The sequence below is a fragment of the Sebastes umbrosus genome, chromosome 5 (genome assembly GCF_015220745.1).
Source record: "Sebastes umbrosus isolate fSebUmb1 chromosome 5, fSebUmb1.pri, whole genome shotgun sequence".
NCBI classification, from domain to species: domain Eukaryota; kingdom Metazoa; phylum Chordata; class Actinopteri; order Perciformes; family Sebastidae; genus Sebastes; species Sebastes umbrosus.
Window position 1 is genome coordinate 3,954,160 of NC_051273.1, and position 9,383 is coordinate 3,963,542.

The window sequence follows — 9,383 nt, forward strand, 5'->3', positions numbered from 1 at the left end:
CCTCCATCTCGTTTCTCCTTGCCACGTTTCCCTCCTCCTCCTCCTCCTCCCTCAGTCTTTGCATTCTTTCATAAATTCCTCCGTCTGATCTGCTCTGTTTCAGCTGTCTCTTCCTAGACTTGTTTGTCATCCCTCCCTATCATAACTCTCCATTGACATTCCTGCATGCATCTCTACAGTACTATATGTGCATTACATGTTTCTCATCCTTTCCTCACCTTCCTGTCTCCCTCCCCTTCTCCTTCTTTTTTTCACCTCTACCACTTTCTTCTCAACTACTTCTACCTGCATCCCTTAGTGTCATTTACCTGCCCTTCATTTCCTCCTTCCTTCCTTCCTTTCCTTCCTCCATCCCTCCTCACATGTCTCTCCATCCCTCTGCCATATCTCCTTTTCCACCCTCTGTGTCTCCCTTGCACTCCTGCAAATCCACAGTTCACAGGTTTCCCAGGGCACATTGTTGCATCCCAACGGAAGCTTGCACAGCATTCTGCCATAAATAATTGAAGAGGCCCCACATGGCCAGGCACGCTCAGTCTAAATGGATTATTCTGGGAGAGATCAATGCCGGCCTGTGAGGGTTTTATTAGGGCCTGCAGATGAAACGTACAAGGCCACCGCCAATGCTCTCCTCTCTCTGTCTTAATTCTGCCCTGCTCTAGCGTGACACTCTACACACCTCCTCCTTCCTCCTCCTCCTCTTCGCCTGCACTCTCCACCCACTTCTGGTGACGACCCCGTCATGCCACAAGAGGACCATGGCCCACGCCTTACAGTACAGCTCTGAATTAAACATAAATGACTGTCCAAGACAGTCTATGAATCATTCATTCTTTATGATGCCTTTGACTATGATGCAGGCCAGTGGTAGACGGGCCAGACAGCGTTTTGTTATTCCTGCCATTGTCGAATTGCATCATCCTCACAGATCCCCACCATCCCCATCAGCAGCCGCTCAGCAGCATGGCGGGAAACATTCGGCGATACCCACTGGAGTTGTCATGGGCAAGAAAGGGGGGGAGGTGAAATGCTACCGTGACCTTCAAGAGTTACGACCCTCGGGAGCGTGTGGTGGCTGCAGTGGTGAATAAACCTCTGTAAGCTTCTCTCCCAGAGGAGATTTACATCTGTCTCATCCAGTGAGGGGTTTCCTAATTGTCTGCTTTCCGGAAAACATCCTGCCAAGCTGGCAAACACGGACAGCTTGTTAGTTAGTCAGATCTACTGGGTCCAAGTGGTTAATAAAGAGAAGGATATTATTCCCAAAGTTAGGGCACTTCAACAAAAATTATCATTATCTGTATCCCCATAATCTATCATAATTTGCAATGTTACAGCAACAAAGTTGTCATTGAACCTGCAGTAGGCAGGATGTTTTTGGTATCATTTGGCAAAAAATTCCATAATAACCTTTCAGCATATTGTAATTCAAGTGTTATGAGAGACTTCTGCACTTCCTCATGGCTCTGTTTTCAGGTTTTAAAAAAATCTAGCCTGTGACGGGAGACTTTGGCTTATCTCAACACGGCTGCTGGGTCACAAACTTTCTCATTTTAGAGCTAAAATGCACACTACAAGATGTATCTGAAAACATTTGAGGAGAAAAATAGGCATTACAGTAACAGAATATTGATTCATATTTGATCAGCGCTGCCTAGTTTGAACGTTTGATCGGAGTTCCTGAGTGATTGACAGCTGCTCAGAGACGGCAGCCTCCAGCTCGGGTTGTTTTCCTCCAGTCTGTGAAATCTTGCAGATGCCATTAGGAGCACTGGAGGACACAAATGTACGTGATTTTTTTTTTCAGATTACGTGTCTCATGTACTACTGTCAGGACATAGTGACAGTTTTATAAAAATAACTTGTTTTAATCATATTTGCTCCATTTCTACCCACTGCAGCTTTAAGGTTTGATCCAAAGCATACAATAACGAGACACAGTAAGAGTCACAACACCACCTAGTTACCAAAACCATTCACTGTAGTTGCTGGGAATGATCTTGGATATTTTTTTTTGGCACTAAAGTGCAGCAGCAGTACATAGAGTTGTAGTACAAAACAACGCCAATACACCACCGTTCATTCACATCCTTCACGAGTGATTGACAGCTGCCTCCGTTGAATGAACAGCCAATAGGAACACTCAATAGGAACGCTCTCTCTGAAATGACCTGTGATTGGTCAAAGTCTCCCGTCATGGGCTAAGTTTTTTAAAACCTGAAAAAAGAGCCATGAGGAGGTGCAGAAGTATCTCTCAGAACACTTGAATTACAATATGCTGAAAGGTTATTATGGATTTTTTGCACAATGATGCCAAAAATATTGCGGCTTCTGCAGGTTTAACTAGGTTTACTATCAATATATATATTTTTTACATTAGCGTAGAGGGTGCTGTGTGGACACAGTCATCTCAATTTCCACTGCCTGTAATGTAAGACTTTGTTATAAACATTAAAAACGCAAGTGACACATATTTCAAGAAATATATATTTCCGCTTATATATTCCATTCTGCATCGGTTTCAAGTAAAATAATATTTTCTCATTGACAAATGACTGCTTTAATATTGTTTTCACATGGAAAATGCATCATATAAAGATGGGACATATTGCACAGAATGTAGTTTGCCCCACAGTTGACCCCCTTCACTGATATGTCCCCTCTGACTGTGTATTTTAGACTACACCTGGAGTGGACGCATTCTATTCTCAGGTTGTCTAAACACACACATTACCACTGCAATTATCCTTGAGTAAAGAGCCTTTGAACGCTTAACATGCTGCTTTAACCTGAAACCTCGGTGATTATGATGTGTGCTTCTCACCAGTGAAACTGAACTCTGACAAGGTTACATTTTCCCTCAATAGTGTCCATGCACTTCTGTGATTAATGTGAAAATAACATAATCAAACCCTCCACGCAGGAAATAAAGGTGCACTTCCTCCTGCCACTTTAACCCTTTCACATTGTTTTGATTGGAGTTGTTGCTGAGAGACATAAATAGACGTTGCTTGATGGAATGGTGTTTTGAAATGAAGCTTAACATAATTTGACAGCGAGAGAAGGTCCCTGAGGCTTTTACCCTCCATCCCTCACAAGTGAGTGGTCTTTCCTCTCCTTCCTGGGAATGGAGGGGAAATCATGCTTTACTCCAGGATCGCCCATCTCCTCCCTTCTTGACATCTTGGGCGTGTACCAGGAAAATTTGTACACATCAAAGCCATTAAAGTGTCAAGCTCCACGGTGGGCTTAAACCAGGTCAGAATGTTCGTGGAAAACTGGTGAATATAGTGCATTTTTTGCCCTCATTCTGGCAGTCAAGACTTCCCTCTAAAGAGCTTATATCTTAGCCATTTGAAATGACAAACCAGTGTTCAAAAGACGCAAGGACAGTTCCTTTTCTCTGCTGCAAGAATATTCCAGCACTCATTTGCATATGGATTTGAGGACCATATGCTTCCTGACAAGATTTACTGTACAATATGGCACCGTTGGACAGAAGGCTGAGCACAAAAATGCTCTGTCACATTATGCAACCCCTCCTTTGCTTTTCTTTAATGATTAACTCAAATGGAAATTACCTCTGTAATGCCAACTACTGGAGTTTTGGTGAGAGATGTCAGTCTTTCACTGGTTCTATTTACCCTGACCGGTGAAAAACAGATGACTTTGGTGTGTTTCCATGTGGTTTAAGGGGTGGAGGTGAGGATGGGACACTCGGAAATTTACATTTTGGTTCCTTGGAATTTCAAATTCTGCCACAGGCGTGGAGGAAAACATGAAAGAAAAAAAGATAGCCCGCTGTTTATCTGGAGGTGACAACTAACAAGCACTATCCGGGTAATTAGACTGCCGCAGTGCATATGGGCGAAGCTCTCCATAAAGTGTGCTTATGATTAAAGATTTTCTCCTCTCTCTCTCTTCCGTCTCCTCTCTCTTGCTTTACATGTTTAGCTTCCCTTAAACAGCTCTGCCAGCCGTCCGCATCTGTTTTCATTTTGACTGCATTAATGACACGGCCACACACTGAGGCTCGGTGGCCTTTAATGAGACTGCGGAATGTGACTTATTGCTCATCTTGTAAATATAATAAAAGTATACGTGCATGCGTGTGTATGTGTGTAAGTAGGTGCGTGTCTGTCACTGTGTGCATTTGCAATGTGTTTCTCACATGCCTGAATCTTCTTCGCTGCCTGGCTGGTGACAGGTGAGCGTGATTGAAGTGCCTTTCTGCAGGAGAAAACAACGGATGCTTGGGCATGCCATCCAATCACCCATCTCATACATACAGAGAGGCTGCTTGATGGATGTCAACTTAAGAAGTGTACACAGTGACAAAGCTAACCTGCCTCGTCTCCATTACCGAGAGCCACCTCACTAAAAGGTGACCCGTGATGCTCTGCACTCTAAAAATTAAATGGGCTTCATAATGACAGTTTTGTCATTTCAATATTTGACTTGGTGATAGTGCAGGGTGATATGTATGAGAGGTAAGGAGAAGACAAAGAGAGGGATCACTTCCTACAAAAAAAACACACACCTGACTGAACCAAAACCTAGGATTTCACATTGTACCTCAGCTATCTGAACTACTAAGCTACTTTATTTTAACTAGTGAAGCACCTTAAAGTCCTCACTGGCTCCATTAAACCTGCAGTAAGCAGAATGTTTTTCGCATCATTGGGCAAGAATTCCACAATATCCTTTCAGAATATTGTAATTCAAGTGTTCTGAGAGATAGTTCTGCACCTCCTCATGGCTCTGTTTTCAGGCTTTAAAAAATCTATCCCATGACGGGAGACTTTGTTCAATCACAGGTCATTTCAGAGAGAGAGCGTTCCTATTGGCTGTTCATTCAACAGAGGCAGCTGTCAATCACTTGCGAACTCTGATCAAATGGGCAAACTATGCATCACTGATCAAATATGAAAACATCTCGCATAAAATATTTTCAGAAACATCTTGTAGTGTACTGTTTAGCTGTAAAATGAGAAAGTTTGTGACCCGGCAGCCATGTTGAGATCAGTTGAGGAAATACGAAGCACCGCCCACCAGCCGGAGCAAACTTTCTAATTTTACAGCTAAACAGTACACTACAAGATGTTTCTGAAAACATTTCATGCACGAAATAGGCTTTACAGTAACAGAATATGAATTCATATTTGATCAGCGCTGCTTAGTTTGATTGGAGATCACGAGTGATTGACAGCTGGTCAGAGACGACAGGCTCCAGCTCAGCTGTGATGGTGTTTTTTCTCCGGACTGTGAAATCTTGCAGATGCCATTAAGAGCACCGGAGGACACAGAGGCGCACAATTTTTTTCAGATTACCTGTCTCATGCACTACTGTCAGGATATAGTGATTGTTTTATAAAAAATAACTTGTTTTAATCATAACTACTCCATTTCTACCCACTGCTGCTGTAAGATCTTAGAAGAACCAATGATGAAACACGGCTTTTTAGAGTGTGTGTGGCCTCTATGCATGTCCAACATGGCTATTTGACTGCTCCACGAGCAAACGCCGAGCCAGGAGACGCTTCATAAAACGTGTCCAGCCCATTAAGTCTGACGGAGGGACTGCAGTAATAGCTGTCCTTCCACAGGCCTGTCTGTTAAGACAGCAGCGAGTGAGTGACTCCCTCCTGTCGTAGTAGTGATCATTGGATGGCACCACCACATCTCAATATCAAGAGGAGGACTGGAGATTGCAAAACACATGCTGGAGCAAGGGATGAGTATTAGAATTTCAACTGAAATATTAACGTCTTACAAATAGTAGCCTAAAAATCCCACGGGTGATGTCGTGCATGAAAAGATGTGACATCACAAAGGCGAGCAGAGAGAGTGCAAATCTCTGTGTGTCTGTCTGCATACACCAACTCATGCATTACATCATTTCTTTCATCACTGTGGTTCAGCTCCACATATTTTAATGTCTTGCTCGCATGAGGCCAAACTTTCTACTGTTATTTTTTTTTTTTTTTTGAAAGTGCATGAAATATGGAAAAGGCAAGAAGCATATGATTGGTTGCCAGAATAAATCTGCAGTAGCATAAGTCTGAATATAATTTAGAAAGGACTGGACTATTTCCAGAGAGGTTGGGTGCAAGCGAGGAGTGTGTGTGTGTGTGTGTGTGCTCCTTCTCATACAAATCCACTGGTGGATGTTAACCTGCCTTGCATGCTCCTTCTGCTGTGAGTGTGTGTGTGTGTGTGTGTGTGTGTGTTTTGAGGAGGGTGAAGGGGGGTGGGGGGGTCACTCCAAATTTTCTCATGTGACAGAGCATAACAGGGAATTGTAATACACAGCAACATCATAAATTTGATTACATTACATTGCAGTGCGAGCCTGTAAGCCATTCCCAGGCACCATAAAAAAGCTATAACTAAGTTACCACGGGTACAAAGAAAAATGAATAAAGCCATTTTCTTTTAACAACCCGGGCGCTGGCGAGATATTGTTCTCTCTTCTCTGGCTTTTATGAGCTTTGCAGACGCGGGATGCGCTCGTTGCGATCGAAACAGGAGACGGAACAAAGATGGAAAATGGCACAACTTCAGGGCGAAAAAAAAAAAATAGATTGTTCTGTGGCAAAACGTTTCAACACCTAGAAATCTTCTCTAATGCTTTAATATAATGAGGAAAAAAAAGATTATCTGCACTGGTTTTCTTAGAAATAAAGGACACAAATCTTTTAAATCTGTATCATTATGTTGTATCATTTCCAGTCTAATGGAGCCTCATTATGTGGCAGTAGATCTGTGCGTAATTTCGGAATAACCATCATAAAAAGGGGGGAAATAAAGACAGCAAAAGCAGAGCTGTTTTAAAAAATTATGACCAATTTGAAAGTTTGAGATATTCTTGAGCTAGTTTTTTTTTTATATTCCTCATTTAACATCAAATATTTTACAAATATACACGCATTCAGCAGTCATTCAAGTCGGAGTGTCCATCCAGCATCCAGCATTCAACAAGAGCATGCAGCAGCAGCACTTCAAGAAGAAAAAGTCAGTGTCATTGCCGTGCTGACTGACTCCACCTCAGTGGAGGCTGTAGATTCATGGGAGAAAAAGCTCGAGTTGCGCACCTCGAAATAAGCCCAACTCCTTTTTTTTTTACACGCCATTGACAACGTGATGCGCAAAAGGCAAATCCGGTCCAAAGGGTGTATATAGACCAAAAAAACTACAGTCCTATACTCTCAAAAAGTCCAACATGCAGGCTGGACCTTATATAGGCTTTCTACATCACATCAAACAACCGGTCCACACACACACACACACACACAGATGGAGAGAGAGAGAAGGAGGGAGGGAGAGAAGTGAAATATCGAAAATTGCATTTCCGATTGATGCCCATACAAGAACTGGATGTCTCCTGATCCACTGGCGTTGTTCATGAATACCAGTGCATTCTAATGCAAAAAGCTTCTCACGGCTGACTTGGCTAATGAAGCTGGAGATGCACTTGTTAGATGGAGATGGAGCACCCCCCCTCACACACACACACACACACACACACACACACACACACACACACACACCTCCGCCCGAAAAAAAAAAAGAAGATGATTCACAAATATGCGTTATGCTCCAAAACCATCCAGATCCAGCGCATACAAGTGGTGTATAAGAGACATTCTTGAGAATCTTCTCTCTCCTCTCTGCTGCTGATGAACCATCCGTCAGGTTTCTTTTATTTGGGGGAGATTAAATTCAAATTGTAATGAACTCTCAGTGGGGGAATGGAAGGGAAGCCGTCGTTCACAGTGAATGATGGATATATGCTTCGTGCTCAAACAGCAGCAGAGATGCTCTGCTCACCAACCAGCAGCAGCAGCAGCAGCTTTGCGGTGGCAGAGTCAGATCTCCCGCTGAGTCCGGGACTATCGAGCATCTCTCTCTCCTCTCCATCCATCGCAAAGCTCCGTAGCAGCCTCTTTGCAGTATTCTGAGATGATGCTCCTCTTTGGGCACTTGCCTCATGCGTCTCTGAGCTGGTGGTGTTAAATAACGCACACCAAATACCCCACATGCCTTTTTTTTTTGTTTGTTCAACCGTGATTCAAATTCCCAGCTCTTGTATAAAATAAAAAACATATACCTGTGCAGACAAAAGTAGCAGGGAAAAAAAAAAAAAAGCGAGAGTGGAAGTGTGCCTACCTTTTTGTGTCTCAGCCTCGGAGTTCCTCTCTTTCTTTCTTTCTTTCTTTCTTCTCAGCTTATAAATAAACCCTCACATCTTCATGGTTTCAAACAAGCAGGCAATAAATCCCCGGGTGTTTTTTCTGTGAAATGTGTGCGTCCCTTTCGGCAGGTCCAGTAGTGAGGAGGAAGAGCGGTTCTTGGGTTTTTCCTCTTGCCGGGTTAATAAAGAATGGTTTTTAATAATATCCACCACCCTCCAGGAGCGCAGGTTTTGCTCAGGACGCGTCTGTCTGGGTACAGGAGGCAGGAGGAGTCGCTCCCTCAGCAGCATCAGCAGCATCCGCCGTGCGCACTTTGGAGAAACCAGAGCTCTGTCCGCGCAGGGAAGCTGAGGGAATGATGTCATGCGTCCGGCCCTCCCTCTCCTCCAGCCACCCCTCAACTCACGGCTCCTCTCTCCATCTCCATCTTCTATCACCCCCCCCCTCATCTCATCATCCCAATCTTTCTTTATGGCACCTTGTTTTATATATGCACTTAAAATATTCATTGAATCTATAGCACTGGATATTTAAATTTTCATTTGGGGAGATCATTAACTCAGTGGGATGCAAACATCTTATTTCCTAGTATTAAAAATGAACCATGTAATACATGATCAGAATAATCTGACATGTGTTTTTTTGAGCAGTTGAAACACTTTTTTTTCATATGTTTAAATTATTTTTTTTAACACTTTATTTTTTCCCTTTTTTCAAGGCTGTTTTCATATATGCAATCCACTGTTTGCAATTACAACAGTCTATAAACCAACATATGTTTAAATTAAGATGTGAAGCTTGCAACACTAAGCTGTACAATAAAATATGTGCACTTTATGATCCATTTATTTGTCTATATTTTGATTTGAATGTTTTTTATGTTTGCTTTTAATGTTTGCTTTTACTGCCAAGAGCTGCTTTACTGTTTTTCGTTGTTTTCCATGACAATGACAATAAAGTCTCTATTCTATTCTATTATCACAATAATCTGACATGTGTTTTTTTTTTTTTAGCAGTTGAAACACTTTGTTTTCATATGTTTAAATTTAAGGTGTGCACAAAGCTGTACAACTACTTGCTTTTGAGGATGTGTTTTTTTGCAGTGCTCCACTTGACGTGATGAAGTCATGCCGTTCCCCTCCACGCCTCACTGAAGGTATCGTCCAGTAGCATCGTCAGCCTGCCTTT

General features: G+C 42.6%; 1 protein-coding gene across 15 annotated transcripts in view; it reads right to left on the reverse strand.

The window, feature by feature from the left end:
- Positions 1–8,572, reverse strand: part of ptprsa (protein tyrosine phosphatase receptor type Sa) — a 278,620-nt gene extending 270,048 nt beyond the window's left edge. For 10 of the 15 annotated variants that reach the window (XM_037769716.1, XM_037769714.1, XM_037769722.1 and 7 more), the window contains exon 1: positions 8,170–8,572. The gene's annotated coding sequence lies outside the window, so the exon portion shown is untranslated. The remainder of the gene's footprint in view (positions 1–8,169) is intronic. The other 5 variants (XM_037769719.1, XM_037769720.1, XM_037769723.1 and 2 more) reach the window with 4 other exon arrangements.
- Positions 8,573–9,383: the final 811 nt, after the last annotated feature.